At 35.7% G+C, this 20,026-nt stretch overlaps 1 protein-coding gene across 4 annotated transcripts in view; it reads left to right on the top strand.

The window, feature by feature from the left end:
• Positions 1 to 1,036: 1,036 nt before the first annotated feature.
• Positions 1,037 to 20,026, top strand: part of WDR17 (WD repeat domain 17) — a 125,701-nt gene continuing 106,711 nt past the window's right edge. Inside the window, exons 1-2 of one of the 4 annotated variants that reach the window (XM_050792555.1) lie at positions 1,201 to 1,277; positions 16,373 to 16,643. The gene's annotated coding sequence lies outside the window, so the exon portion shown is untranslated. Of the gene's footprint in view, positions 1,278 to 16,372; positions 16,644 to 20,026 lie in introns of all 4 variants that reach the window. The other 3 variants (XM_050792554.1, XM_050792556.1, XM_050792559.1) reach the window with 3 other exon arrangements.

The following is a 20,026-nucleotide window of genomic DNA, read 5'->3' as shown; positions in this document are numbered from 1 at the left end:
ATATTTAGCTGTTGCCCTTATACTTTCTCTGGTAGATTATGTGCTAATTTCTTTCTTTCTTTATCCATCTATCCATCAAGCATTTACTGAAGACCTGCTATTCATCAGACACTTTGTCAGAATATAGGGGACGGAGTTGTAAGAACTGAGTTTAGCTTTAACAAGTTTATTTTTTATATGGAAATCCAACATTTAAGTAAATTTTAATTTACAATATAGGATATTGAGTGCTGTGGTAGGTAGTCGTCTCTGCAGAGAATACTTTGGAAAAAAGAACTTTAAAATTTACTGCATAGGAGGGTAGGAATTAGGTCCAAGGACTTTCTCTGGTTGAGGTCGACCATTCGTTTATTAACTATTTAGAGTGGAGTATAATTAATTCTCAATAGATGTCATTAAATACACTTTATTTCGAGTATATGGAGGCTTATTCTCTCTCGTGTGTTGGATAAAGGCCACAGGTAGTGAAGATATTTCGGAGATGTGAAGAATCCAGTAGGAATGACAACACCCAGCATTTCCATTCAACCAGATCCCACGGGGAAAATGTCAGTTTTGTGAAGGCAGATATATTAACCACGTGCAACTCCATTAATATAAATAATCTTATCCACTGAGCTCTCCCACAGACCTTCTTGGGCCCAATCAGACAGTAATGAAGTGCAGGCGAGACAGCATTCTGTACTCACATTCCAGGCAATAGTTCAAGCCTCTCCTCTAGGTCCTCCAAGAAGGAGACAGGATGACTGACTTATTGTATATTTGACTCATTTTCCTAGAAAGTGCAGACTCGCTATAAAACGTGTTAGGTGGTGAGAACGCCGGTGGTTCACTGTTTTCCTGCACTTTCAGCCTCAATGCAAACCCTCTGCCCAAAGACTCGCTCCAGCACGGAGGAGCTGCGTCTTCAGCACACTTTCCCTGTTGCCAGGTAACCAACTCCCTCAGCCTAGTCTCCAGGGGTCACGAGCCGCTTCCGCCTCCCCCGCCAGGGTGCTCCAATCAGCGACCAGTGTGGCTGTCACGTGGGCATCCGGGGCCGACCCTGGAGAGCCCGGCTCGCGGCGCCTTAGATCGTGGCTCCGTTCTGGGGCTTGCGGAGCCCGCTTCCCCGCCCCGCGGAGCCCGCGGGCCCGGCCGCCCCGCCCCCGGGAGCCCGGGCGGAGCAGGCCGGGAGGGCGGGGCGGGTCCGCGCGTTGGCGGTGCTAGCCCCGCAGCTGCGCCGGCCGGCTTCAGCACCGTTCTCTGTCCGCCGCTACAGCCGCCTCCTCCTCCAGGTAAGAAGCCGGTGGGGCCGCAGAGATACGGCAAGCTCAGGCTTGAAGAGGGTGATGCTTGAACTGTCGCGGCGTCATGCGAGACGGGCTCTGACCACCCTGTGGTCGCGGACCAGGGTGATGTACGTCCTGCAGGACTTTGCACACCATGGTGCCTAATGAGATAATCCCCTTGATTTTAGAGCCACACACCTGATTCTTACAAGGCACAGCAAACAGCGAATATTTATGTATCTAAACTACCATTGCAGTGTAAACTATGGACATTTCGAGGGACATTGTTTTATTTTTATGGCCATTAAGTATATGTCTAGAGCATAGATTGCTGTTCTCATCCCTCCGCCGGCCAGACACTTCTGTATAGATCATTTACGGTAACCCTTTGAAGATGGTCTTATTAGTAGGGTTGTACTAAGAAGAGTTTGAGTAAAAAGGAAATGTATTCCAGAAAAAACAAAACAAACAAACAAAAAAAACGATATTGGATGTAAGACATGTATACTATGTATTAAGTAGATCGTAAAATAGAATCTTTGCTGTCCTCCCCTCTCCAAAACCAGACTTGTTTTGCTTGCAAAGATTGAAAGGAACAAACAATTTAAGGAGACTTTTTTACTGTATTAATTAAAAGCAATTGATTTGAATGAAAAGTAATGAAAAGTCCAACCATGTATCAAAAATAAGTTATTTTGCATGTTAATATATACATATACGTACTATATATATTTAACAAGGGTTTGAAGAAAGATATTGCATTTCTGAATCTTTCATAAATATCCTTTAGAGAAAACTATCCAAAAACACAAGTTCATTATAAAAGGATACGAAATGGCCAAAGTCCAACAATGTGAGGTTATAGTTGCCATTCTTAGCACTGTAGTAACATTTCTGCGTTGTAAAAATTAGAAAATAAATGACAATGAATTTATGAGAATTAATAAATTTGAAGTCCACAGGAGTTTAAGCATTAATTTATTTGTAGATTTATGCCTTATCATTACCCTGCTTGCCAGGAGCTGATGCTGGGCGGGTGGTGATTACAAACTCTTTGGAGAAAGCACTCTTACATCCTTTTGAGATTCTGCCTCACTGGCCTAAGTGTGCAAGAAAATGGCTATAGTTATATCTAACTGTTTTGAAGGCAGACATCTGAGATAGGTGGTCTGAGAACCTTTCCCCTCCTATGATCTAAAATTAAGTGTAGTTATTAAGTGCTTTTGAAAAGTTGTCAATTCATTAATATTTTGGGATACATCTTTACTGGATTGTTTGGAGATTAATGTTACAAATGGTGGCTTTAGAGTTCCTGGGAAGTTTTAAAGCAATGACCTATTTCAAAGGGCATATATGGAAAGTAAAGCTCTTGAGTTCCACAAACGTTATGTAAAAATAACTGATTGAATGTTATTGTTTACATTACTCTGACTTTCTCTTGTGTTGATATTAATAGAACTGCTTAAAGAACTGTGGACATCTGAAGATGTTAAATATGCTTACTTGAAAGTTTTACCATTCTTTATTCTTCTTATTTCTAATGATAAATAGTGGTGTTCTAAATATTTTTAAGTTACTCATTAGTCACATAATAATCCCATAGATTAGAAAGCCATACATTAATTTAGGCCAGAAAAACAGTGCTCCCAGTATAGGGAAGACTAGGGCTAGAGCGCTTTTGTTGTTGCTGTTTTCTGTAGACTCTATCTTGTATCCTTTAGTCTGGGAAAGGAGGGGCAGGGCCAGTGGCAGGTTTTTAATTACTGGGAGAAGTTTAAGAACAGGTTTCTGTTTGTTTGTTTTATTGTTTTACCCTGATGGATACTAGAAGTCCAACATGAATGATTAGTTTGTCACTATTAATGAAATGTGTAAATTCTCCAGAGTACCTAATTTTGTTACCTAAATACTTTAATGAAAACTAAAATGTAATTCTAACAGTGTTGAAGCATTCACGTTTTCGTCCTGTATTCCAGAATTTCTTTGAAATCTAACGTATGCAAGAAAGGTAACCCTTGATCAGATTACTGAATTGTAATACTGAATACTTAGAGTTTACCCAGCCATTCATGATAATTACGTATATGCAAGCATCATTGCTTCTTTTGATAACTGCTGAATTATCTCATTTTACATTTTGTATATCTGTTCCATTGAACAGATGGAAATATTAAAGTGAAGTCATGTATCTTCCAGTGTGTCTTCAGGAACAGAGATTTCATCAAAATTATATTAATTTATAGAAATCATATGAGGATAGGCCGGGCGTGGTGGCTCATACCTGTAATCCTGGCACTTTGGGAGGCTGAGGCAGGTGGATCACCTGAGGTCAGGATTTTGAGACCAGCCTGACCAACATGGTGAAACCCCATCTTTGTTAAAAATACAAAAATTAGCTGGGCGTGGTGACGCATGTCTGTAATCCCAGCTACTTGGGAGGCTGAGGCATGAGAATCTCTTGAACCCAGGAGGCGAAGGTTGTAGTGAGCCGAGACTGTGCCCCTGCACGCCAGCCTGGGTGACAGAGCAAGACTCCGTCCAAAAAAAAAAAAAAAAAAAAAAGAGATGATACTGGAAGGAATTTCTTATTAATTCATGCTCCTTTTCTTTTGTATCAGAAACATATGAAACTCAAGATTTGATTGGTACTTTTCAATATCCAAGACTGTGCTTTATCCTGTTAAAAAAAATATCGTGATTATTTTTTCATTGTTGATAAGACTATTCCTTGAGATTTGTGAGCAAGAAATTAGATATGGATACCTGAAGAGAATTTTAGAAATTCTCCCAAAGAATCTGTTCTATAAGGAAACAAAACCTAGAGAAAAGCATTTTTCTTATTTGTGTTTACTTATAATGTTCACTAAGGACTTGCAACTTTGGTAATAAAAATTGGTAGAAACACTATAAAATGATCCGCTTTGTATAGTAGAAGAAAAATTCCCATTATGATTAATTAGAAAGATTTGAAAAGTTCCCACTTAAAGCATGGGCTGTCACTTTAGAAGACACAGTTCAGGTTATTTTCATCTGATTTCAGTGACTAGACAGGTATCACTTCAGTGACTAGTCAAACATTTCAAATAGGCTAGATTTTGTAAGAAAAAAAAGAACTTGATGTTGGAGCCACAGCTGGCACGTGCCTTCCAGATGTCACATTATCAGCTACTTGAGTAAAATAATTTTTATATATAATGATAGAAGTCTTACTTTTTATTGTGCTAAATGTACTTACAATGTGTAGTTCAGTAAACTTCTTATAAAATTCTATAATTCTACATTCTAATTTTAAAAATGCACCATAGAAATAGACAGTAATATAAATCTATAATTAAGATAATACAGGAGGTAATTTAACAATGTTATTTGCTATGATAAGGATGATTGATAATTGTCATGTTCAGATAAATTCTAGCAAAAGTGTAAGAAATAAATTTCCATATGTCAGTGAAGATATAACAGTCAATACTTGTTTTGTACATTCAGATGTTCTGAGATGGAGAACTCAAGGTAGAGGTCCTTAAACAATTTTTCTTGTGCTTAGGTTTATTGTTTTCTTCTTCAAGATTCTTCATATGTATTTTTTTTAGCTGTAAGCATGTGCCAGTATCCCAGGCAGACTCATTCACAGCGATGTATAGTAATTTCATATCACGCACACAAAAAAACTTACTTTCAAATTGGAAAGTAGAAAATAATTTTTATTACACGAAGCACTCATGTTTAATGTGCTATTAAAAAAAAACCTCTTCATTATCCAATACAAACAGCTCCACATGAAGTCTCAAAAAATGAATAGTTGGTTAATAAGAAATAGCTAACATTTAATTACGTTTGATTCTTTAAGATAAAATATTATGGGTGGCTTTTAATGAAACGAGTTATGGACCATTTTATTTTTAAGGTAAACAGGTTTGAAAGGATCATTTCGGAATTTATGATAGAAGGATCCTTAAGACCAGTTACTCTAACACCGTTATTTTCTTAATGAGGACACTGAACACGTAAAAATTATGTTTGCAAAATTTTTAAGGGAAAAACTGGCTTAGAACCTCGGACTGTGACACTCATCTTTGTGCTCCCTCTCTAAAGAGCTACAGAATGGATCACCAACATGGTTTTCTCATGTATTATATTTCTTCAAGTGACTAAGTCAGAAGTTTAAATAATTAAAGTCTAAATCATTTTCGCATGGTTAAAATAATTGTTGTAGTTAACAAACAATATGCACGTGTTTTGGTCTCATCATATAGAAAGTTTACTTAAAATACTAGTTAAAAATTATTTTTCCAATACTTATATAATGTATTGGTTTGCTCATTAAAATAAGATTTGCTGCAAAGTCGTTTGTGACTTGAGATCTGGTTACCTTAGAAATGTCTTATCCCAATGCACTCCGTGGTACATAAGTAGCCATCACGCCTAAAATTAAATGTTAAGAATATTAGAAATAAGATGCTTTTGGAAGTTATATCTGAAGCCAAGATTATGGTTACCCTTAGGTACAACTGTAAGGTTGAATACGTTTGTTTTCTAGGCTTTCTCCCACTTTGGTACTAGATGCTACTTATAGCACTGTTACTCAAAGTGTACCTTGGACTAGCAGCATAAGCATCTCTTGGGACCTTGTTAGATATACATATCTTTAGGCCAGGTCCCTACCAGATCAGAATTTCTCAGGGAGGGGCTCAGGAATCTGTGTTTTAACAAGCCCCAAGTGATTCTTATGCAATGTGGAGTTTGAGAAGTACTGCTACAGAGTACTTTATGCCGTGCAGGTGAATGGTACATGAACATTACTGGCTCAAAAGGCGATCAAGTCTCTTGGCAACTTGGTTGCCTCTTGAGATAGTAATGTTCATGTACTATTCTACTTCTGAAGCTTTACTTGGAAGTACCATAAACTACTAAGTAAATGAATTTATTCCTGAAAATATAATAGTGGATATGTTTCACTAAAATTTACATATCAATAATGGCTTTTTGGGCATAATATCTCACCTTCAAAATTAATTCATTAGCTCATGTTTAAGGGAAATTTTATGTTGGCTAAGAGCATAGTATTTGACTTAGGCAGACTAATATGTAGATTACCAACCTATCAGATCTGTGCCTGCACCCTGCCTTGGGTGATATAGCCCTTTACTTAGCGAATTAAAATCGGACTTATTTCAGGTCTCCGTCAATATATTATGCATATATTGAAGATGGTTTTAGTTTAGTTACTTTATATAGACCCTTTTTTCCCATTTTTTTCACTTCTTTTTTCTTTTCTTTTTTCTTCTGAGACAGGGTCTCCTGCTGGAGTGCAGTGGTGCGATCATGGCTCACTGCAGCCTCGAACTCCCAGGCTCAATCAATCCCCCCATATCAGCCTTCTGAGTAGTTGGGACTACAGGCACGTGCCACCACTCCTAGCTAATTTTTTTTTTTTTTTTAATTTTTGTAGAGAAGATATCTCACTATGTTGCCCAGGCTGGTCTGCAACTCCTGGGCTCAAACGATCCACCCAACTTGGTCTGCATGAGGTTCTGTGCCTGTCCCTGTTTTTGTTTGTTTGTTTGTTTGTTTTGATATTCAAACTTCTAAGTGTCCATTTGATTTTCTTTCCTGGTTTTCCCAAATTGACTTGCCAAAATAATTTTTAACACCTTTTCCCAGAACATGAATATGCCAGTATTAAGTGACTTTCTGCCATATGGGGAATCCTAAGTTTGATAGACAGAGAAGCATGAAGGCTCATCCTGCTTCAAAAACTCAACATGCAAAACCCAACTCACAAACCAGGTTAATTAGAAGAGGAGCGGGGGTCCTGGGGATTACATAGCAATTTATGGCAGAGGTCCTGAAGTCTTTTTTTTTTTTTAATGAGCAGTGATTCTATTTATAAAAATAGGAGTATACTTTCTTGCCACGCCCTATTGAAGAAATAATCTTGTATCTTTTCTATGACAAATATTTACTTATTTCCTTTCATAGTGTTCTCTGAATGGAATATTTACTTCAAAAATTCTGAGTTTATACTTGAAAATATGTGATTTCTCCCTTTTCTTTTCTCTCTCTTTCTTTTTTTTTTTTGGAGACAGAGTCTCACTCTGTCGCCCAGACTAGAGTGCAATGGCACGATCTAGGCTCATTGCTACCTCCGCCTCCCGGATTCAAGCAGTTCTCCAGCCTCAGCCTCCCAAGCACCTGTGATTACAGGCGCACGCCATTATGCCTGGATACTTTTTGTATTTTTAGTAGAGACGGAGTTTCACCATGTTGGTCAGAGTGGTCTCGAACTTCTGACCTCGGCCCGCCTTGGCCTCCCAAAGTGCTGGGATTACAGGCATGAGCCACCACGCCCGGCCTCTCCCTTTTCTATTATTTTTTGGATAACTCTCTCAGAATGGTCACATTGAAAGTATATGAATGAGCCTGTTGAAGTAGAGGTGGATTACTTCTTTGATCAAATCAAAAATTATTTCCATGTTGCAGCACAAAAGCTTCTGTAATCCTCTAAGCATCTGGGTAAGTCTAGTTCCAGGATTCAAATCCATGTAATTTTCATTTTCATGGCTAAAATGGAGGAAAGTATAAAAATAAGTATATGGAAATAGATAATAAAGGTAACTCCATTCATCTTTCCATATCTTTGGATCAGTGTCTTGCTCTTTTGATGTTCAGTGTTTGGTCTTACATATAACTCCTGTGTTTTGTTGACCAAGATGGAATTCATACTGGTGTAGTGGTCATTTTGTGAGCCCAAACTAGAACTGCCATAATGACCTTATTCTTCTCTACTTGCTACCTAATCCAGGATTTTAATGTAGGCTAATACTGTACTTGTGACCTATTTTGTCTTCTAAGCTTTTAAGAACATCATGATTTGACATATATTGGGAATGCTTAGATAACACTGCCTGCCAAGCATGTAAAAGGTTAACTCAGAAATGCTCAGGCAAACTCAAGCATGTAAAAGGTAAACTAGACATTTAAGAGATTAATTTCAGTCAGTAGAAGATACCAGAGGCAGTTTTTCTGCCAACTCATCTTTATAGTCATTGAACTAGGCCAGTAGTTCTTAAGCCTTACTGTGTACTTAAATTGTCAGAGTGATATTGAAAAGCTCCACTCCAAGGTTCTCATTTATAAGAGTTGGGATGTGATTCACAATTCTGCATTTTTAGCAAGTGTCTGAGTCAATTCTGATGCGAAATACTTAAGAACCACACTTTGAGATACACTGATTAAGAGACTTTTGAAATCCTATTTATCCTTAATAATGTATGATGCTATATATCACAATGATAATAATGCTCATTTAGAATTATGGATTCAGACAAGAAGAGTTCAAGTTAGTGGGCCAATGGATGATTTTTTAAAAATTCCTTTCAGTTTTCTGCATTTTCCAGATGTTTTCCAAAGAGTAAGCACCTATGGATTATATGAGAAGACATATTTTTTGCATAGCTCTGAGCATATAGTATATTTACATTTTAAACACTGATATTTCAACAACATGTTTTTAGGGTTTTATTTTTTAGTAATAAAGGCAATACATTTCCATTACAGAAAAATTACACAATTCAGAAGTGTATAAAAGTGAGTTTAACAAAACTACCTTGAATCTCTGCATCCTGGTATAACTCTGACCTTTGAATAGACATTTTTAGGTACTTTTATTGATTTTTTTTACGATTTCTCAGAAATTCCCAGAAATACATCTCAGAGTCTTTATTTTTGTGCTCCCTCTGTTTAGCAAGCTTTTTTTCACCGGATGTCTTTATATTTTGCTTTCCTTGAAATGTCTGCTCGGTATCACCTTTGAGGTCTTCCTATGCTATCTTTTAAAAAAATTACAATATGAGCTCTGTCTCCAGAACTCCTTTTCCCTTTTTGCTCCATTATTTTTATTTTTCTGTATTCCACAAATTATCTTGAGAGATGTGTGTGTGTATATATATGTGTGTGTGTGTGTAAATATAACTCAAGATAATTGTGATATATATTACACATATACATATATATTTATATATATATGTATAATTATTCATTTTGCTGATTTCCTTTTTTTTTTTTAACGACAGAGTCTCACTTTGTCATCCAGGCTAGAGTGCAGTGGCATGATCATAGCTCACTGCAGCCTCGATTTCCTGGGCTCACGTGGTCCTCACACCTCAGCCTCCTGAGTAGCTGGGACTAGAGGTACACGCACCACGCCTGGCTAATTTTTGTGTTTTTGTAGATATAGGTTCTTGCTGTGTTGCCCAGGCTGGGCTTGAACTCCTGGCCTCAAGTGATTCTCCGACCTTATCCTCCCCAAGCCTGGGATTAAATACACGAGCCCTCGTGCTAATTTTGTGATTCCCTGCTACAAGAATAAAAGCTCTGAGCATGCAGGATTTTTTTTAATTTTTTTTTTTTCAGTTCTTGCCTAGCACATAGTTATTGCTCAATAAATATTTATTGAGTGAATGAGTAAATTGTGCAGTGATTACTGAAAGTTTAAAAAGTCAATGAAATAATAAACTTCCCCGAATTTTACCATCTCAAAATAGCCAAATATTTACCTTGAACTGTATATTCTTTTAGCTTTTAATGTGTATGTGTATATATGTATATATTAATTTTTAAATGCTGAAATGTAACTCTGACATGCCTTTTAAATTAACTGTGTAGACTTTATGAAATGATTGATTTATAACTACTCTTTTCATATTAAGATGTTTTATGTATATGTTAATATGTTAATATGTTAAGTTTTTTCTTTCAATTTTATGATATATTTTAACAAAAATAGTAAAATTCAAGATTTCATTTCATAATTTTTGTAATTTTGTGTTTTTTAAATTATAAGATGACTGTGTCAATTTCTAACATTGTGAGTCGATTTTTCCCTAAATATCAGGAATCAAATTGTGTCTATTGATTACCTTTGTTAAATGAGAAATTTACCATATCTTTGTTTTCTTCTATTCTTCTCCTCAGCTCTAGTACCTAGGAAAACAATATATGATTTTAAAGTTTTGATAATGAACATTTTAGGTTATCTGTCTTCTCTTTCAGTCATTACTTTGTTATTTGCATTTTCATAGCCATATTCCAGTTTCTTTGCTTAATACATTTTAAAAATTACATTGACTTTCATATTTGAGCTGTTTGTTTTGATTCATTTTTAAAAAGACTGTAATTTTTTTCAAGTACTTTTTAAAGAAGAATACATGTGTAAATTGCCCTCTAAATCTTCCCAGTATGAGAATGTCTTTCTGTTTGTTTTCCCTTCACATATGGATGATACTTTGGCGACTTATAGAAGAGTGAGATCAGCATTTTGGGAGGCTGAGACAGGAGGGTCACTTGAGGATAGTTCAAGATCAGCTTGGGCAACATAGCGACACCCTATGTCTACAAAAAAAGAAAAAGAAAAAGAAATTAGCCAGAAGTGTTAGTGTGTGCTGTAGTCTCATTTCGGGAGGCTGAAGCAAGAAGGTCACTTGAGCTCAGGAGTTTGAGAGGGTGTGCTATGATCGGGACACTGCACCCCAGCCTGAGTGATGCAGCAGGACCCGGTCTCAAAAAAGAGAAAAAATAAAAAGCCAGAACACAATAGTTCTTCAGTTTAATAAAGTAATTATATCACTGAATTGGGAATTTTGTGCAATGGTGAAAAATGATGCCAATCTGTTTTTTTCCACTTGTATGTACTATTTTTACAAAATTCTTATTTGCTCATTAGAGTGTAAAGAAATAAATTAGCCTTGAATTTGCCTTAATATACCTAGGTATGGATAGTTAACTGTATGCATACATACATACATATATATATTTAAGCAAAGTATGTGTACCTATATATTTAAGCAAAATATGTATATTGCTTAAAACAAAAGCACTTTTGATCTGCCTAATTAGAGTCTTTTTTTAAACCCAGTAAATGAGTTGTCTTTGTTGTTGCTGTTTTTTTTTTTTTTTTGGCTACATCTCAAATTGTTGTTTTTGTTTCTGTAGTTTTTTTTTACTTGTGCTTTAGCTTTTTCTAAAAATATTTTTAATATTTTAGTTTGAAGTTTCCTTCCTTGTGTACTGTGTCTTTCAATTTCTCTCTAAATTAAAAAAAAATGTCTATTTTCCAGTGTTTTGGAAGAGTTTTTTCACTTTGTTCTCTGAATCATTGATTTTTTTTTTTGCAATTTCAGTTCGGCTCTTTATTGTTCTTTAATGTAGATTTTTATTCTGCTATTGTCTTTTTTTTTTTTCATAATCATTATTTTAGCCATCTCATCCTGCAGACTCTTTATCTTAGCTGATAGTATGCTCATTCCTACTCCTGAATGAGAGATGGCCCGTATAGGCTGTTGATTACCAAAGTACAGAATGTGTAGGTTTCTGCAGGCCCCAAACATTTTCTTCTCAGATACTGGATCAGTTATATCACTATGTGATCAATGTCAAATCTCCTTCTTATATCAACATTGATAGAAATCTTATGTCAATATCCTAATCTAATAGGCATTGTCTAGCAGACTCTCTATTATCTAGTAGATTCTTTTTTCCTGAGATGGAATTTTCTCCTTTCTGCATTGACTCAATCAATGGGGAAATACACGAAAAAAATAAAAGTACTTTTTGCTTCCACTTATAATATGTTGCTGAAGAGCTACACTTCCTTAGAGTGTAGTACTATTGTCTTACCTCACTTTTTCTCCCAATTTTTTTTTTTAACTAGGAGCCATAGTCACTGAGTAAATATAAGGGCGGGGGTCATGGACTGAGTGAAGAACGACAGAAAAGGTACATGATGGAAATGAGAAAGGCAGTCCTACAGCTCCGAGGCCACGCATGGTTTAATAGCTCTGTTACTTTCTGGTTGATACTGATCTTGTTTTTCTAAATTGGGGGCATTTGATGAGGCAATGACAATGTACATTTATACATATGTCCTGGGAGAAAGGCTTCTACAATTTCTAGCAGCATTGCAGATGGTCCACCTATGGCACTATAGTTCCTTTCACGTGGTACCTATGACGCCGATTATAGTACCTTAGTGTTTAGAGGAAATTCCTCTGAGATTAAAATGTTGCTGATGCTGAGACCTTATTTTATGTGTGACTGTGAGTTTTTTGGTGTATTTTTCCTGTGGTAAGTGCCAATTAGGGTTCTTCCAGCTGTAGGCAACAGAAAATACACTCACTTTACTAGCTCATGTAACTAAAAAAGAATCTAAGGATAGAGTTGGGCGATTGTATGTATCATTCATAACTAGCTTCAGTGTTAAATTGATGTCATTGTGATTCAGCCCCTCTCTACTGTACTGGCTTTTTTCAAGCTCCAGGTAGTAGCCTCAGGCAATTCTACATACCTCCTCATGATAGTGAGATAACTTATATCCTCTCTGATTTCAGACTCTCTGTGGTTTAGTCCACAGAAGAGAAAGCTGCTTTTTCTAGTAGTGCCCATAAAAGTCCTAAATTTCAAGATTAAACACATTTGAACCACGCAAACACTGATTGCTTTTTGTCACTAAATATTAGTTTACATTTTCTAGAACTTTCTATAAATAGAATGATACATTGTATACTCTTTTTGTCTGTATTATTCTCAGTATAATTATCTTGATATTTATGCATTTGTTGCATGTATCACTAGTTCATTCCTTCTTATTGGTGCAGAATATTCCATTATATGAATACAGTCCTTTTTTAAATTCCTTTGCCTACTAATGGTTAGTAGGTTTTCAGTTTTTGGCTCTTAGAAATAAATCTGTTTGAACATTTATAAAAAATAAATAAATAAATAAACACATTTGAGCTATTTTCCCATCACTGAACCATTAAAATGGCTAGGGAAATGATGAGTATAGACTGGAATCACCTGCTCCAGTTCAGGGACTGGAATTTTACCTAAACCTGGACTGAAGCACAGGAGAGGGTCATCAAATACAAATGTAGTGATTGCACAAAGAAGGGAATGGAGGTGGTGGGGAGGCAAACAACAAATCTTCATTATGGTGTTTAAGTGGAAAGTGGGAAGAGATTCTGTCAGGATCTGCTAGAAATGCTATTTTAACCTGGAACACTTGTATGCCTCTATAGCACAGATGACTCAGGCACATTGAACTTACAAACAAAATAGAACTTTGAATCTTGAAACTTGTGGGAACAAAATTCCTCAACTGGAATATAAAAGTATAATAATTTTCAATTAAAATTGTATTTTGCTGCTTATCTCTCCAATTCTACTCATATTTTGATCTTTGTCATGGGCTTTTTGTCGTTTTTTTAATTTATTTTGTTCATTGAAACATAGTTATATGTACTTATGGGGCACATATTTATGAGACATGCAATATAGAGTAATCAAATCAGGATAGTATATCTGTCACCGCAAATATTTATCATGTCTTGTATTGGGAACATTCAAATATTTATCATGTCTTGTATTGGGAACTATTAACTATAGTCTTCTTATAGTGCTTAGAACACTAGAACTTATTCCTTCTATATAGCTGTAATTTTGTACATTTAATCCGTCTTTTCTTATCTCCCCTACGCTGCTACTCTTCGTGGCTTCTCATAAGCAGCATTCTACTCTTTAGTTGTATGATACCAACTTTTTTACCTTCTGCATAAGAGTGAGAACATGCAGTATTTACCTTTCCGTTCTTGGCTTATTTCACTTAACATGTCTTCCAGGCTCATCTATGTTGCCATGAATGGCAGCTTTTTTTTTATGGTTGAATAATATTTCATTGTATATATATACCACATTTTCTTTATCCATTCGTCTGTTGATGGACTTTAAGTTTGATCCCATATTTTGGCTATAGTGCTGCTGTGCTGCAGTAAACATGTGAGTGGAGATATCTTTTTGATGTACTGATTTCCTTTTGTCATGGGCTGTTTAATAAGTAAGTAGGTAATGAAATGTACACTAATAAGAAATGTATTAGAATTGGAAAAATAAAACCCAGTTTTTTATTAGCAGTACTGCAAATAGTCTCTATTAATGCTTTTAAATATTTACACATAGTCTTTACTAAAATGTCAACATACACATACATACTCATACGTATTTCAAATGGAATGTCTCTATCACCAGAAGGAGATTCATATTAAATCAAATTAAGGAAACATCAGTTATTCTTTATACCTAGTTGTCTTCATCCATTTTCTGTTGCTTACAAAAGAATACCTGAAACTGAGTAACTTGTAAAAATAAGTTTGTTTCTTACCATTATGGAGGCTAAGAAGTCCAAGATCAAGAGGCCACATCTGGTAAGAGCCTAAGAGCCTTCCTGCTGGTCGGGACTCTGGAGAGTCCAAAGGTAGTGCAGGAAATCACAAGGCGAGCGGGGTGAGCGTGCTAACATGCTTAACATGCTTGTTGAGGTCTCTTCATATTCTTATAAGCCACCACTTCCCCTCCCATGATAACCTACTAATCCATTGAGCCACTAATTCATTAATTCATGAATGAATTAATTAGTTCATGAGGGCAGAACCCTCATGATTTAATCACTTTTTAAAGGCCCCACCTTTCAGTGCTGCCACATTGGGGATTAAGTTTCCAAAACATGAAATTTAGGGGATGCAGTCAAATCATAGCAGTAGTCGTCAGTAGCTATTTACTATAGTCAAATTGGTGGCCATTTACTGAATTAGAAAAAAATAACTAGGAGCATATTTTGTGGGGAACATCGTAAGTTTTTTTTTTTTTTAATAACTTAAATGTGAGATTCTGTTTAAAATCCATGTGGGGATGTTAAACAGGAAATTATAAATATGAATTATACTCAAGATAAAAACGTGGGTAAATTTGTATGGTATTTAATTTCTAAAACTGGATGGGATCACCGAGAGAACAGTGTGGAGAAGAGATCCAACGACTGATCCCTAGGACGTTCTAAAGTTTGGAGTTCAGAAAGATGATGAGGAATCAAAACAAAAAGATTAAAAAAAAACGAATGGGGAGAAGGCACTGAAGTAGTAGGGGAACCAAAAGAAAGCACTTTTCTAAAAGGCAAGTGAAAGAGGTGTTTCAGGAGGGTGGATTCAACTGTGGTCCAACGTGGCAACTACTGCTGCTAAAGTAGCAAGTAAAATGAGGACTCATCTTTGACTAGTGGGGGTTTTACTAATTTTGCTAATTAACAACCTGTTTCTCAATCCTCAAATGCAGGATGGATACTTCAGTCTTAACTTTACTTGGCCTGTCTGAAATATTTAACCTGCTTGAGAACTTTCTCCTTTGACATTCAGCATATTATTTTCTCTATTATTTTTATTTATTGTACCTCTGCTCAGTTGTCTTTTCAGCCTCTTTTTTGTTTCCTGTACTTATCCCTCAGACATTGGTGTTGCTCAAAATTGTATATGAAATGCTTATCCAGACTTCTGTATTTTAATTTTAGGAATCTCCACCTACATGTCGCACTGACATTTTGCATTCAATATCTCTTTATAGAGCTTTACCCAGACCTGGTGCTCCTACTGAATTCTCTCTCTCAATGAATGGGCTAAGCTATTCAGTCAGGCAGAAGTCCACAAATCTTCCTTAAGTTCTCCCTCTCCCTTGCTTCCAGTTAGTTTATTAGTTCAACCCCTGTCCTTGTCATCTACTTGCATATGTTTTGCCACCATGTCCCCCAGAGGCCTTTTCAAAATAGTGTCAGGATGATATTAGTAAATCACAAAATGGGATTTTTGTGTGATTTAAAAGTATCATTAGCATGTTGAAAATGTTTCAAAGACTCCCCAGCCCCTATAAAGTAAAATCCACAATTCTTACCACGATCTACATGACTTTCCATCCTTCTGTCTCTGCCTGTCTGTTCGTCCTCGTGTTCCGCTACTTCTCTTTATGTGCCATTGTACTTTAGGCAGAGAAAAATAATTTCTGTCTCAAAGTTCCAGTCCCAACTTTTTTTTTATGCAGCCTTCTTGGCCACCTAGATCATAGGCACATTTTTCTTTATTCCTCCAAGTATGTGTTCATTCTGTATTATAGCAGCTATTGCATATTGTTTCATACATTTATTTGTGTCTATTAGAAATGAAGTCGAGTGCAAATAAACAGAAAATCAGCAACTAAAACAGACTTCCTTTTTTTCATATAACAAGAGGCCTGAAGATGGTACAACAATACCGTTAGAACGGCAGCATCTCTGCAGTTTTCTTGGCCTTTCCTTCGGGGACGCAAGACAGCTGCTGCAGCGACAGCATCACATCAGTGTTCCAGTCAGCAGGGCAGGAGAATAACATCATAGATTTCCACTTGTATCTCCTTAGCTGAAGCTGGATCAGATGCCCACACTTAGGCCTCTACTTGTCCAAGGATGATGAAATTACTATGACTGGCATAGACCAATCATCATTCTCCTTCTAGGAACAGGTAAACAGCCTTTCCTCCCTGAGATCAGTGTAATTCCACCTGTACCAAAAGAATGTGGGACTTTGTTGGCAGGGAAAGAGACAAGTGACAATGGTTGTTGGTAGATTAGACAACATATATGTCTGCTGTGTGTCTAGCTCTTCTGCTGTAAGTTTCTTGAAGCAGCTTTTTTTTTCCTCCTTTGTTTACTTCTTGTTTATCTTTGTATCTTAAATAACTGGCTTTAGTTCCTGGCCATGATTTATACTATTTGCCAGCATGAATGAAATAAAATGATGCAACAAATATATATGGATTAATTTTTTCACTAAATAATATGTGATATTAATGAGATAAAAACATAGGCAAATAATACATTTGGTAAGGCAAATGACACCAATTCTGCTTATTATATTACTGTAGACAGTAGTGACTGAATTTTAATAACCATGTATGCTTGGGGTAATGAAACATGGTAATCACATTTAAAGACGAGAAATTAAGAAGGCTGTAAGTAATTGACATTATTGACTAATTGAGAATTCCACTTTGTAAAATATGATTTGAAAATAGGCAACCTAAGAGTCGAGTTGAGATTTGGCTGCATGACCGAGAAATGCAACATTATAGTGGCTTAAAAGTCCAAGTTTTCCAGGATTGAGACATCTAACAGTTCCCATTCTACTATTCTTTGGTATAACCCTTGTCCTTACGATCCAAGATATTTGCTAATGTGTCAGCCTTCCTTTCCAAGTTCCAAATGGAAGAAAAAGGGTGAACTGAAAAGGGTATGCCTTTTCTCTTAATGCAAACAATAAATCCTAATGCTTTTTATTTTCGAAAATTTGTGGAAATATAGTGTTTAAGTAACATACTTTCCATTTTAAAAATTATTTTCTCCAATGTTAGATTCATCTACATTTTACAAAATGCTTTTCATGGGATATTTTGAATTTATTTACTGTAAGTCTTAGGAAATAGCACAGATGAAGATGAATTTGAGACGGGGAAATATAGACTCATTCAAAAATATACGTACTTTTGAATAGCTTATTATACTTTTTCTGCTGCATCAAGCCACTTTCATAAAAGAGTAAAATGTTTTTCTGTGAATTTTAATAAAGACTGTATTTATATTTCTTAGAAATAAAATGTACTTAAGAAACTGCTCAATAGATTTTCTTAGAAAACCCAAATAGATTAAATAGCAATTAACTTAGAACTCTATGTTTTACTCTAAAAATTAATAATATTTTATTCATGAGGCACTGTAGCATATGTGGGACATTTTAGACTTGTTATATTACCCTCATGCAAGTGATTTTTTAATGTTTAGACTAGAACAATTAGGGACTCTGGCTAGAAATTTTGGTTAAATTTTCAGGAGATGGAGGCTGAGTAATTCATTAAAAAGAATTCATTGACTATGATGATTATGATTCATACTACACAAACGTATCATCCAGAGGAAATTCTTCCCTTAGGTTGTTTTTATTTTTGTTTTTAAGCGTAAATAGAACATTATCAGCACTCCCTACCACCACCAAGGATACCACTAGCAGAATAGATGAATATTGTCCATTTTTGTGCTTTGTATTTATGGAATACAGTATTATTTTTATATCTGGCTTCTTTCATTATTTGTGAATTTCATCCATAGGGTTGCATATAGTTGTTACTTATTCATTTATTCTCATTATTATAAACTTTTCCACAGAGTATGAATATATTGTATTTGTCATTGTACTATTAAAGTATACTTGAGCAGTTTATACTTTATATATAGAAATGCTGTGAATATTCTAATATATGTCTTTTAACGAACATTACCCATTGCTGTTGGCTATACACTTAGGAGTGGAAATGCTGGTCATAGGGCATGTATTTGTTTGGCGTTAGAGGATTCGGCCAATGAGTTGTCCAAAGCAGTTGTTCCACACATTCCCCTGAGCAGTATATGAGTTTCAGTTACTCTGCATTGTCGCTAATCTGCTATTGTGCATTTTAGCCCTCTGTTGGGAGTGTAGCAGTACCTCTTTGCAGTTTTACTTTGTATTTCCCTTATGATAGTGATATTGAGCAACTTTTTATATGCTACTTAGTTATTTGGATGATCCAGGTTCTGAATTTATCTTCCCTTTTATACATTTTTCTATTGGTTTGCCAGTCTGTTTTGTTTTTGTTTTTGTTTTTCCTTGGTTGTAAGTATCCTGTGTTTATAGATGCTATAAATGTTTACAGGTCTATAAACATTTTCTCCCTTTTCACACTTTTAATGCTATCTTGATGAATGCAAATGTGTTAGTCTGTTTCGTGTTGCTATAAAGGAATGCCCAAGGCTAAGTAATCTATAAAGAAAACAGATTTATTAAGCTTATGATTCTAATGTCTGGAAAAGTTCAAGATTGAGCATTTGGTTAAGGTCTCAGGCTGCCTCCACTCATGGTGGAAGGTGAAAGGGAGCTGGTGTGTGCAAAGAACGCATAGCAAGAAAGGCAGCAAGGAGCTGGGAGTGCCAGTGTCTTTTTAACAACCAGCTTTCCTGGGAACTAGAGTGAGAACTCACCCTTTTCCTGAGAGAAGACATTAATCTATTCGTAAGAGAACTGCCCCTATGATACGAACACCTTTCCATTACATCCATCACACCTCCAACATTGTGATCAAATTTCTACATGAGGTTTGAGGGAGGACAAACATCCAAATTATACCAATAAGTTTGTAACCATAATATTGTCCTATATGTCAGTGTTTTCCCTTGTGATTGGCAGTTTTTGTGTCCTATTTAATGAGTCTTTTCCTATCCCTAAGGTAAGATGTTATCATTAGTTTTCTTTTAAAGCTTTAATATTTTACCTTATGTATTTACTTTTACAATCGCCCTCTCTTTTTAAAATTATGTTAGCTTAGTGTCAAGATTTTATATATATATATGTGTGTGTGTGTATATATATGTATATATATGTATTCATGGAATACAGTATTATTTTTATATCTGGCTTCTTTAATTATTTGTGAGTTTCATCCATAGGGTTGCATGTAGTTGTTGCTTATTCATTTATTCTCATTATTATAAACTTTTCCACACAGTATGAGCATACTGTATTTATCTGGGTATATCCATATATACATACATACATATATGTGTGTGTGTATATATATACATATATGTGTGTGTGTGTGTGTGTGTATATATACACTCCACACACCCCCATATTTCCATGAGGGTATTCAATTATGCAGAATCATTTACTGAAAGGTCTATTCTATGCCCCACTGAATTATCACCTTCACCATAAATCACTTAATGGCATATGGAGAGATCTATCCTGGACTCATGCTGTTCAGTTTGTGTCAGTTTGTGTATCTTTGCATCACCACCACCCTGTCTTAATTAAGATAGC

Source organism: Macaca thibetana, chromosome 5 (assembly GCF_024542745.1).
Source record: "Macaca thibetana thibetana isolate TM-01 chromosome 5, ASM2454274v1, whole genome shotgun sequence".
Lineage (NCBI taxonomy): Eukaryota > Metazoa > Chordata > Mammalia > Primates > Cercopithecidae > Macaca > Macaca thibetana.
This window is presented reverse-complemented; position numbering and strand designations above follow the sequence as displayed.